This window comes from Calypte anna, chromosome Z (assembly GCF_003957555.1).
Source record: "Calypte anna isolate BGI_N300 chromosome Z, bCalAnn1_v1.p, whole genome shotgun sequence".
Classification (NCBI taxonomy): Eukaryota; Metazoa; Chordata; class Aves; order Apodiformes; family Trochilidae; genus Calypte; species Calypte anna.
Genome location: NC_044274.1, coordinates 68,204,945 through 68,217,523, shown reverse-complemented (window position 1 = coordinate 68,217,523; position 12,579 = coordinate 68,204,945).

Genomic DNA, 12,579 nt, shown 5'->3' with positions numbered 1-12,579 from the left:
CATCCTGATGAGTCGGTGGTTCACATCAGTGCACTGCATAAATTCAGATTAAATAGCACAGTAACACAAATCACTATGCCACCTCCTGAGGTCATCTGCTCACCTGTTGTTGCTCAAACATGAAAATAGCTTTTATTGGCCATTAAGACAGCCACCAGCCCATGGAAAGCTCACTGCTTGCAGTGCACAATGTATTGCAATATGCAAACAGAGCATAAACACATCTCTAACACCACTTTCCACAGATTTATAGAATAGAATCATAGAATGGTTTTGGGTTGGAAGGGAGCTTTAAAGGTTATCGAGTCCATTCCCCCTGCAATGAGCAAACACATCTTTAACTCTGTCAGGGTGCTCAGAGCCCTGTCAAGGGATGACCTTGAATGTCCCCAGGGATGCAGAGGAAGATGGTTGATGCTCTATTGGTATGACATCAAAGCTTACATCATCACTCTGCCTCTGTGAGAGCACCCCAGGGCTAAATTCATGGTCAGACTGGACTGAAGAGGAAGAGCAGGCAGCTGCCTAACCTGGAATCTGCTGAGAGGGAGAAGTGGGACCTAATCCAAAGTGCAGAAAAACAAGCAAGCCACAATTGCAAGGCTCTCAAAAATAATAAATATGTATGTAAATGTAATAGCCCCAGACACTCACCTAAACAATCCTGAAATGCATAATCTCTGCTTTCATGTTCCTCTATCACTTTATTTGGTGCTAGAGATGTAATTCATTATTCTAGGGTGCTTTTTTCTTTGTGGGTTTTTTGTGGGGTTTTTTGTTTGGTTGGTTGGGTTTTTTTGCCCTGAAAAAAGCCTTATCAGGAAAAAACAAACAAAAATAGAAGGATGGAGATGGATGGATGGATGGATGGATGGATGCAGGTGAGCATGCATGCAGGTATTAACAGTGTCAGGCCTCTCATCCCAGTGGTTATACATGGGAAAAAAGCCCTATTTAAAAATTTCATGTAGGTCTTGGCTTAATTTAGGTCTCAGAATCACTTGAAGACATCAGAAAGATTGCAGTTTACATTCACTCGGCACAAAAATATCTCAGCATCTGAGTACACAGGATAGTCAAAGTCAAGCCCACCAATGACCAAGCTGAAGGCAGCACAAGTGCCCTCTTCATCCAAGTGCAAGGATCACTTCAGAGATTCAAGAGAGCAGAACAACAGCACAGGCTCCAGGTGACTGCACCACACAGTACCTGGGTTCATCCCACACCTGGCACATTGAGTACCTAGAAACATGGGGCACCTAATTTTCTTGTTGTTTTGTGTACCTCAGTCATTGCTAAAGATTCAGGGTTCTGGCAGTGACACAGATGGGTGTTATAGAGAAGTAATACCAGATACCTGCTACATCTTCAGGATGGCTGTAATCTTCCCCAGTAGCATGCTCAGTTTATCCTAGAGAGGAATTCCTTTCTTCCTCTCCCTTGCTTTTGGTGTTAGATGATATCAATGGTTACAAGGTTGACTTTGAGTTGTCTTGAGACATTTTTCCAGAGATGACCTCAATCTTGGTTTCCCAGTGGGAAACAGACTACAAAGACTGACTAAAGCCTTCTCCACACTTTTCTGAACAATACTTCTCACTCACTTACAGGACAATGAACACGAGATCTGGGGAAGAGCACAAATACTAAAAGAGAGCTTTGAGTAAATGTTCAATTTACAATTTACAATTTACAATTACATTAAAAGACACTGAACACATGCTCAGACAGACAGATTTCCAATCTTCCCCCCACTCCCATTGAATTTTGCTTACAAAGCAAGATAAATGTCTGCCTTGCTTTCCAGCTTTCCTATTTTCCAAGTTGACCAAGTATTACAGCAATGTGTTGGTGTCAGATAAGGTCCACAAAAATTAAAAACTCTTTATATAAACTGTATAAAGCACTGTAGATCACTCCCACTGGAAAATAAATGGAAAGAAAACAAGAAAGTGAATAAAAAGCACAGAGGAGATTGCTGGAGTCATACAGTTTGACTTGTTAAGTTGCACTCACTGCATGCAAATTACATTCAGGACTTTGCTCATTTTCAGCTTCTGGCATGGCAGCCCCTTTCTTGTGTGTGCAGCCACCCCATCAGCATATGAGCTGCAAAGGTCCCCAGTTGGATGTGTAGCTCAGAAAAAATTGTGAAAACTGGTACCCTACAAAATAGTGATTTTCTGTGCACATGACAACAGTCTCCTTTGTGATTACTCTGGGGATAAAATTTATTCATGTTGGTGGGAGGATAAGGGCGCAACTGATTATCAATTCATATCAACTTTTGCATAGTTTATTAATCTTCATTTCCATTACAAATTAGCTAGCCATTTCAGCCCAGCTTCAAAGCAGAAATCCACTGAAGTCATACCCCACAATTTAAACACTTTTATAGGAGTCTTTTCATAAGCTGTATTTAGCATGACTAAAAAATAGATCTAAGAAATGTGATTCAGATTCAGGAATGAGAACTGCCAGATCAAGTATCTGAGCAACACTTCTGAATCTTTCTGTCATGACAGGGATTAAAATTCTACATTAGTACATCCATCACATCTCTGAAATGCAAGCTAATGATTTAAAAATAAGAATTCTTTAGTAAGAATTTGTTTTAATGATTTGTCATAAAGACATAGTATTTTTTCCATGGTTAAAAATTTCCTGTTCATTTGGTAAATACCTATTTTTAAGCATTTAAAGTGCAGAGCAGTGTGTATATGTCATTACTTCTTTTTCTGAAGCTGAGCAAAAAAATCCCAACACTCCACCATTTCAGTATCACAAGGACAAGGACTTTGAGATACCTCTGCCACACAAAACTGTACTCCTGCACAAATAATTCAGATTTTCTAGCCATGGTGGATAGGCATCTGTAGCCACTCAACTTGGAAAAAGTCATCAGGTGAACCTAAGAGATCTTGTTTGTCCTGGTTTGGACCAGGATAAAGGTGGTTTTCTGTTTCTGTACTTTTGCTTTTAGCTAAGTCTCTTGTAAGTAGCTGCACTTGCTGAAACTAACAGCAAGTTTCTCAGTGTCTGTTTCTAGGATTGATAACACTTGATGTTTATAGTTACTGCTAGAGACTGGTATGCAGAGTCAAGGACACTCAGCTCTGAGGAAAATATTTTACCGTCCAGGAGGACACAGAGGCCCCACCTAAGCCCTCCTTTGGGGAGGAACAGACAAGATAGATGCCAGAATTGACCAAACAGAGTATTCCATCCCATATACGTCACACTCAGTATAAATTTGAGGCATCACGTGGGCCAAGCCAGATCTTTTCCTGATTTCCTGCTTCCCTTCCTTCACCCAGCATCCTGGAAGGATCCTGTCTGTTCATCTGCCTGTGGTCCTGATCCGTGCCAGCCCATATCTGTGTGTTCCTGCCTCCAGTTCCCGACTGCTGCCGACTCCAGGAGTCCAGCCTGGACTTTCCCAGGGCTGCCCTACAGCCTCGGTGGTGACGTGAGAGTTATTGGGGGAGAGGGGGGAGGAATGTGGTTTCCATTTTCCTGTATATTTGTATATATTTAGTAATTTTCCCTATTTATCATTACTGTTTCATTAAAGTTGTGTAGTTTAGTTTCCAACCCATAAGTCTCTCTCCCTTATTCTCTCTCCTTTCTCTATCAAGGATAGAGAGACATTAATAGAGAGCGTCTGTTATTCGGTTTAATCGCCGGGCCAGTGTTAAACCGTGACACTGTTATATTTCTTTTTAGCTTATATAAGTATATAGCTACTGGAGACACGAGGCACCAGGGCCCCATCATCACTTTCTCTACAAAAACTGGATTATGTGGCCAACAGGGATGTTCAGCCCTCCATGTGCCCTCCACGTAGGGGAGTGAGCAGAGAGTGTGCTGTGCACAGACAGGGCTTGTGTTCACATGGGTGCTGGCACCTCCAACAAAGCCATGTGGGACAAGATAGTCTGCTTCTGCATGAAGCTTCAGGGATCACACTGCACAGCCCAGCTGCCCATCAGCAGCCTCAGGGTTATGCTTACTTCCTCCATCACTTCTACTGGAGGCCCCTCCCCAGCTCCCAGATGGGTCATTGATTTTTGAGCCTGAAAATGAAGTATTCAATGTATAAGTCCTCTAAAAGTAATATTAATGAGCTTTAGTGGAAAAAAAATAAAAACACCAAAAAACAAAAATCCCAGCAAGCCCCACATAACTTAATAACTGCAGTTCTTGTAGTATAAAATCACATCACAGCCTTTACCCGGGAGCAGCGATTAGTGACATCATTTAATTTCTTGGGAGGACCACCACACAGTTTCTCAGAACACAGAACATCTGAACAGAAACCTTCAAGCAAAACAAAAGGTATTGCCTCCTCCTGGGACAACATTATGAGCATCCAAGTATTTAAGTAGTTTGCAGAGCACATAGATAGTTTGCAGGGAGAGATGCTGTAAGGCTCACTAACAGCAGCTAATTGGCTAATTACACAAAGCAATTTAGGTCTGACTGGTAGCAGATATGCTGAACTGTGGTTTCACATTAGGAAGAGTAAACAAGATAACTGAGAAGTAATACTTGCCTACAGGTTAGCACAAACTGAAAATCTGGAGAGAGGCTGGTGCCTTATCATCCCCATCCAAAACCAGTACTATTAATAGAAACCTACCCAGCTGCTAGAAAACAACACCTCATGTGTTCTTAAGATGTATTTTTGTTTGTTTGCTGTTATTTTTTGCTTGTTTGTTTTTTTTTCCCCACAATTTTGATTTAATTATATAAAAGAATTTAATTCTTGGCATGATAATTATTGGCATAATAATTCTTGCCATTATGTTAAATGTACAATACAGTATTTACACCCATCTTACAGATAGCCTAGATAACACAAAGCTTTTTGGGCACTCTTCTGTGATATGTGCCCACCTTTTATGAACAACATCTAAACAGCAATGACAGTTGTGAAGGTTGTGATAGGATGAGAAGAGATACCTTCACTCTTTTGCTCTTCACTTTCTCAGGTGATTGACCAGGAGTGGAGAACCACTGAGTCACTGTGGGGGCATCTCTAGTACCCTCACATGTACTGCAGGCAGTGTGGGAATGCAGAGAGATACAACAGTTTCCTGGCATCACAAAGAAAAGTTATACCCTTAAAAGGATGTCTCACTTTTAGGTTCAAATGTGTTATTTTGTGTTGTCCATTTCAAGCTGGCACAAAATTATTTTAAGTAGGTAGCAAAGCAGCAGGTTGCTATCCTTCATAAATGGAACTGGAAGGGCAGAATGGGCAACCTTGAAAAAAAAACAAACCCTTTTCTCAACTTTCTGTATTTGTGAGAGGGTGAGTGGGGTGAATGAGAGGGATTCTGAAGTGTTGCCTACAGCAGGAGGAGTGTATCCAATGCCTATGGGCACACCTGGGCCATCACATCACAGACCAAAGGGGAAAGGTTACCATTGCTGGTCCAAAAGGCTGAAGAATAAGTGGGATAAATTCAGGGCAGAAAGGCCATCTGAGACAATTTTCCAGTCTCAGCTCAGTCTGTACAAGGGTCTGAAACCTCAAACTGAAGCACTTGAGAATGGGTTACTGGATAGTTATGCTAAATCTAGGCCAGCAAAGGAAAAACTCAGGACAGGTCTAAATGCAGTACTTAGCATACGACTATACTCAAAATAGTGGATACAGACCTCTTCCTGGTTTTTCCCTTCACTGGTTTGGGAGGGAAGAGTACTGCCAGAGCTTGTGCAGCTGTAACAAACCAAGTAAATCCAAACCTTTCATCCACTTATAAAAGATCTCAATTTTTTACAAAATATTAAAAATTAAAAAAAAAAAAAGCTTGTCCTATGATCCTTTATACATCCCCTTTGTGTCTGGGATGCTATGCATTTTTTTTTAACTATTCCTTACATAGGCTATCCTTTCAGCATTCTTTTCACTGAGGAGGTAGAACAGGACAGCAGGCTCATTTAATGTGCTCTCCCAAGGCAGTAAAGCATTTCCTCCTCTCCTTTTCCAGTAGTTCATGAGTAACAGAGACAGTTTGTGAAGATGTAGTCTAAAACTTCAGGGTTTTCTGTAGGGCCATTTGTTTGACTCAAACCTCACGATGTATGCCAAGCCCACGACATCATGTTCAGTGCCAGCAATTTAATGGAAATTGTTTTAAGTTTTTATATCCTACCACAGGTTTTCTGAAGCACTTTCAGAATTTTCCTTTCAGGTTAAGCTAAAGCTGTTCTGTATAAATATTTATGTAAGGGTGTGAAGGGGGAATCACCTTCCGTGCTCCACCCAACAAAAATGTTGGAAAAAATGATGCATTTTTGCTAGTCCTTCTTAAACATGTGGACAAGGGCAGTCTTTGACTGTATTTTAACTGCTTGCTGGCTGGCATCCACTGCAGTCTTTGCCAAAATTAAAAAATACAGAAAATATTATATTTTTTAGAAGCTACAGAAGAAAATATTTTTCCTGACCTGTTTAATTTTTTTTTTCTGAGTTTAAATGTACGGCTGTCTGTAAAAGTACAACTTCTGCCCACAAAGTCAGATCTAGACACGAATAAAACACTGCCCCAACCAGTTACAAGAAAAATGTCTTTTAATGATGTTTTCATACCGGAGAAATAAAGTAGGCTGGTTCTGTAGTGTTCTACAGCAGGCAGGGATTCCTTATTGCCCGTTTCTTTGATTTCTCAGAAAAGCACAGGGAGGAAGGGTTCATTATTAGGGGCCAAGACCTGAGTAGGTATCATTTCTGGAAGGGGAGGAGAAAACAGAGGCCATTTCTGCACACTTTATACTTGAGGTCCAGGGGGTTCAGGTTTACACCATCACACTGGATTAGCTGCAGCTGGGGCCTACTCTGATATCTAGCTAGATGAGAAAAGGCAGATCCCAGAAATGCTCACAAGGTGAACACAAGTCCTTCCAAGCAAGGTCACTATAGAGCTCAGCACCATGACACTCTGCAAACTGGGCTCAGGATTTTATTTTTTGTTGTTGTTGCTCTCCTGTTCTTGGTGGAAGGGGAATTTGGGCAGAAAAGTCCAATAGTTGCAACTGCCAGATGACACCACAGAGGCTAAAAAAAAAAAAAAATTTACTTCTGCCACCTCCCAGGTAAGGTCAAAGCCCTGCACTTGCTGTCATACTTTTTACCCTGATCATGGCATTGCCCAGGATAGCTTTTGAATTACTGATGTTTGTCACTTTGTCACTGAAAATTCAATTTGCTGAGACATATGGTCTTGTCAGACTCTGACTGCCTCTTGGACAGAGCCAAAACATATTCCTATAACCTTCCTGAAGGACAGGAGAGCCCTGATCACTCCTCTGATCTCTGTGTGATGCCAGACCTGTTGTACACTCTGCTCTTAGGGGAAGAGGGAGAGAGAAAACTAATGAAAAAGAGAATGAATGAAAACTGAGTCAGGATGGGCCATTTAATTCCCACAGTTCATTTATCAGTTTAATTTATTTTTGAACGCATGCTGCTATAACTCTGTGTCAGTTCAGGCTCATAATGAGTTTAGATAAGTATTTAAGAACCTCACTTAGAACGTATTTGAAACTCCCATTACATTAGTTTTGTATTGAATTGGTGACTGGCTTCTAGTGTAAAAAGTAATTATAACAAAAACTTGGCAGTACAAAACCACAGTTTCAAGATGAAATTACAAAAAAAGGATCTGTTCATTTTTCTCTTACTCTCCAAAAAAAATTAAATAGTATGCCAAACAAATTCTGAAGTATTGTTTTAATCAGATTGAGATGAATTAGTTTGATTGAATTTGTCATTTGTGGAAACTCTCCATCAGTTTAAATTAATTCCCTAGCCTTTAAATAAAAAACAGATGCATTTCTAACAAATAGCACTTAACAAATCATTGGGATAGAACTGGATGAATTTTATGGTTTCATGGAGTCCAAATTGTAAGTGAAAGATAATGGAAATTGTCCCTCCTGAAGTGAAAAAAGCCCCATGGTGCTAATGGAAGCAGTCAGTATTTCTCAGCTGATATCTTTCTGAACACTGCTGGGGCTTCCCAACCACATCAGGTATCTGCAAGGACAAAGGAAAAAAACCCAGTTGAAATCATTTAGGAATGGGCCAGAAGAAAGACCTCTGATGACAGCAAAGGGCTGCAAGAGAGTACACACAGGGAAAATCAGCCTGAAGGGAACAGACAACCCATCTATCAGAAAAGTGACAAAATAAAAGCCAAATTCACCCACAGTGAATCCATGTTGCCGTACTTTGTGCAGGCAAACTGGGAATCCTTACAGTATTTCTTTACAGTGGCTTTGCTACCTACAGCATAGGTCCTGCTGCCTGCTGGAAAAGAAGACACCAGGTGACCAGGTTGGGATGGGGGTGAATATTTGTGTGTCAGCATCTTTTCTTGTTTGTTTGTTTGTTTTTTAAGCAATTACTATTTTCAGGAGCACATTTTCAAAATAAAAAATTTATTGTTCCTGCCTCCTCACATTTTAGGAATCTGTTTGAAGGAGGAACACAACTTCTCCAGTTCTCTACTTTGGTCTAGAAAGTATACATTTACTAGAATCTCATCTGTTTGATGGCATCTCCATGTGTGTTGTCCTGATTTGTGCATGTTCTTGAAACAATTGAGAAGAGTGTGTACACTTTTATCCACCCTGGCTGCTGCTTATTTTTTTCATTACCAGCCTGGAGAGACTTCATGAAGAGTTTTGTTGTCCAGACTGCATGGAGGCTGAGAAATCTCCAGGCTTGTGCCAAGGAAAAAAGGGAGGAAGAAAGGACAGATGAGAGTGCATTTCACAGGGTGGTGAGTATGGTTAATACACCCTAACAGCTACTTTTACTGCTTCCATTTGTTATGGAATTGTCCTTAAGTCTGATTTAATCTGTTTTACCTGCAATTAGGAACAACTACAGAGACAAATGGTTTTGTGGGAATAGCAAAAGGCATGTTTTCCTGTGCAATGGACATATTTCTGTGAAGAAGCAGAACCTTTTGTCCAGGAAGGCTGGTGCTGCAGGAAAACAGGTCTCATGGGCTGTGGTGGACCAAAATAACAAACAAAATAATAAACAAATTCCATTGCCTTTGCAAACTAAGTCCTGCCCTCACAAAGGGCAGTGTCCTTTGGCTCTAGGGATCCAGTGCTCACTCAGACATCTTGCACAACATCTCACTGTATGGGACAGCCAGGCTTTGGCATTGCTCTTGACATGCATCTGCCTGCTTGGCTGCTCCTCATTCCAGGCAGAGCACAGAAAACAAAAACAAAACATAAGTTAAACAACCCACGATAACTTGCCCACTGTTTGCACCATGACAACATCCTTAAAGGCAAATTCAACACAGCCAAGCAGAGTGTTCTTTCCCAGATGCATACAGCCCACAGATTTTGGTTCTTTCAGAAGCTGATGAAGGTGCTTGCAGCTTTCTGCTCTTGGTCAGTATTTGGTTCCCTGCCATAGTAGGGGGATTCACCTCCTACCTCTCCTCCTGAGTGAATAGACTTTCAAGCCCAGGTGCCTTAAAATTTTTTGGTCCAGGGATTTTGCTGTTGGATGAATCATTTCCTTTGGTTCCCCAAACACTCTCAGGCAGTACACACATAAGTTTTAACCATAAGATGTGTTGCCATTGTAGACTTTTGAGCTCTCCAACTACACACAACAGGGCTGAGTTAAAAACACAGAATCAAAATTCACGTTATCTTGCACTTACCTAATACATACCAGTGCAAGTCTTCTCAGTATTATTTTTCTGTCTAAGTGTAAGCACCCTTGAACACAAATCACAGCAAAAGATGTAATTGTGCTAGACAATCATATATGAAAGCTGCAAATACTAAAGACCAAGGTCCCAGCTGACCCTCAAATGATTCGTTGCATTGTGTATGTGGCTCAGTTTCGTTTAGCACCCATATTTGGCTGAATAATATTGTGGCTTCATAGATCATTTAATGAAAAAGGACAGTGGCAAGTGGTTTCAGAGATGGATCATAGGAAAGAATGAGGGGGAAAAGCAGAGGAATGCAACATTTTTTACATGTTTCGGTTAAAAAGCACAGAGCTATGCCTGCTTCAAAAATACAGCAGTATTCATGAGTTGGTCACTTATCAAATAAAGGTAGCAAAGATCATCCATTTGGAAAAGAAAACTTACATCCTTGAAAATTCAGCAAATTCCTATTACTCATACTGTTAAAACAAGTGCCTTAGCTTACAAGTAGCTTATCTCATATCAAGTGCACTGCACAACAAAATAAGGTAAAGAAATCATTGTTCTCCTGTTGATCAGCACAGCATCAAGAGTTTAGGAGATAAAGCAACCACTGTCCTGGGAAGAGAGGAACATCTTTTTTAAATGTTATTGCTTTATGGTGTGTTAGCAGTACTGCTTGACAAGGCCCACAAACACACTGCATAAATTTGCTTAAGAAAACTGAATTCAAGACTTTGAAGTAGAATGTGGTATTTGTTTTAAGGAAATCTAATTTCAGTCACTCTTTCAGGTTTCACCCGCTATTTTTTTTCCTCCTCACAAGCACCAAAATAGATTTGTTGAACTAGTCAGGCCAGTGTTACTGATGCACAACACAGAGGACAAGGGACAATGACTACCAGATTCCCATCATATCTCCCAAGTTTTGACAGTCAAGCTGGGTGTTTTCAATAAGTCCTTTAAACTCTTCAGAAGTGACAAATCATGATAGCATCAGAGTCTTCAAAAAGGTTGCTGCCTTACTTGTGAAGATCCCCAAGACTCAATGGCATGTGACTTAAAAAAAAAAAAAAAGCCACAGTCCAAGTATTTAGTGTTTTATGGCCATGGATTTGAACACACTTTATGTCTTATCCTAGTCAGCCAGCTCACCCTCCCAAGACACAGACATTCAGAAAGGTTTTTCACAAAGTTCCCCATCATCACCTGAGTTTTACTTAAAGGATATTTTAACATTGTCCCATCTCATGCTAGGACCTGAAACACTGCTTTCAAAACTCAGGAAAATAACCTCATTGAGAAATGGGGGCATGTCTCAAACACAGTTATTCCAGTACTGCCACAGTATCCGCTTCCCTCCTGCCAAAAACATCAAGAGCCATTGCTCAGATATGTCAGAGCAGCCAAAATTTTCCATGTTAGGTCACAACACTGTACTACAATCAGTACCAAGATAATAGAAGAAATAATAAGGGCCAACCTAAAAAAAATAAATAAATAAAACACACACACCCACAAAAAAAGAAAAACCAAACAAAACAAAACACACTCAACAAATACTTCCTGCCACAAGATTTCAAATACCATCAATTTTTCTTAAGCTTTGAACACTCTCAAGAAACCTGTCAGGAAGGTGTCAAGCAATAAATTTCATTGGAAGCTATCCAATGAACACTTTGCTTTGGATTGATTTTTTTGTGACTGCCTGCTATTCTATCAGTAAGTCCTCTTCCGTTTTGCAATGAGGTCTTTCTTAATGTGCAGAAAAGATGTGTAGTGTAGGCAAAGAAGGTGCTTCATTTTGTTGTACAGGCTGGATTCCAGCACCTTATTCAGCACAAAACCCATGTCATCTTATAAAAATAATTTCTGTATCTTCTGTGTGTGCCTCATGTAAAGTAGATCATTTTCCCCTGCCACATCTGGATTGCTATCAGGTACAGAGACACTACGCAGGCATAGGAGTCACACATTACTCACAGCATTACCCAATCATCTAACTGAAGATCAACACAAAAAGTATCCTAAAAGGTGCCAGTTGGAAGAGAAAGTAGCAATTTGTAGTGACTTCCCTTGCTAACTCATATTGGGGTGGGATAGAACGGTGACAGTCACAAAACACCCACTAGAAAACTTGGAAATTGATTTTCTTTTTTTTTTCCTTGAGTGTGAAGAAGAAGCTTCAGGAGAGTCCTCGGGGTCTCAGATTTCAGAGGGAGGATCAGGGGCCATTTGGAAAACAGCAGGAACTCATAAATCAGGCAGGAGTGGACTTAGGACCTGCAGAGGAGGGAAAGAGATCACTAACCCCTTCATATGAAATGTTGACTTAGCCTCACCAATTGGACATCTCAAGATAAACTGCCAGACATCTTTTGAAGACACAGTCCTGCTGCTTACCATCTCTCACCAAGAAATTGGCAAGTTTTGTCTGCACCTCATCTGGAGGTCACATCTGTGGTCACAGGAGCCATGAAAGTGCCTTATCCAAACTTTTGTCTCACAGTTTAGCACTTTGTACAACACCTGCAGGTCCCCTTTGCTGCTGAGCCTCCATCAGGCACCACAGCAGATGGACCCACACTGCAACACAGCAGTGCAGGTTGCCTTGAATGCCTGGTCTGCTTGTTCATCCCTTTTGACCTGCTGGTGCATTTCAAATTGTGCTGTCTTTAGCTGTTGAATGGGACCTGAAATCACCACGGTCCATTCTGTTCTGGTCACATCCTGGCACTGAGATCTCCACTGCTTGTGGGGTCTGTGAAAAGCAAGCAAGGACCCACTGGTGGAGCAACCACCTCTGCTTCAGCTCAGGGGCTTCTTTCAGTGAATGGAGGTTTGTGGTTCAAAGGGGCTGTTCAAAGAGTAAAGC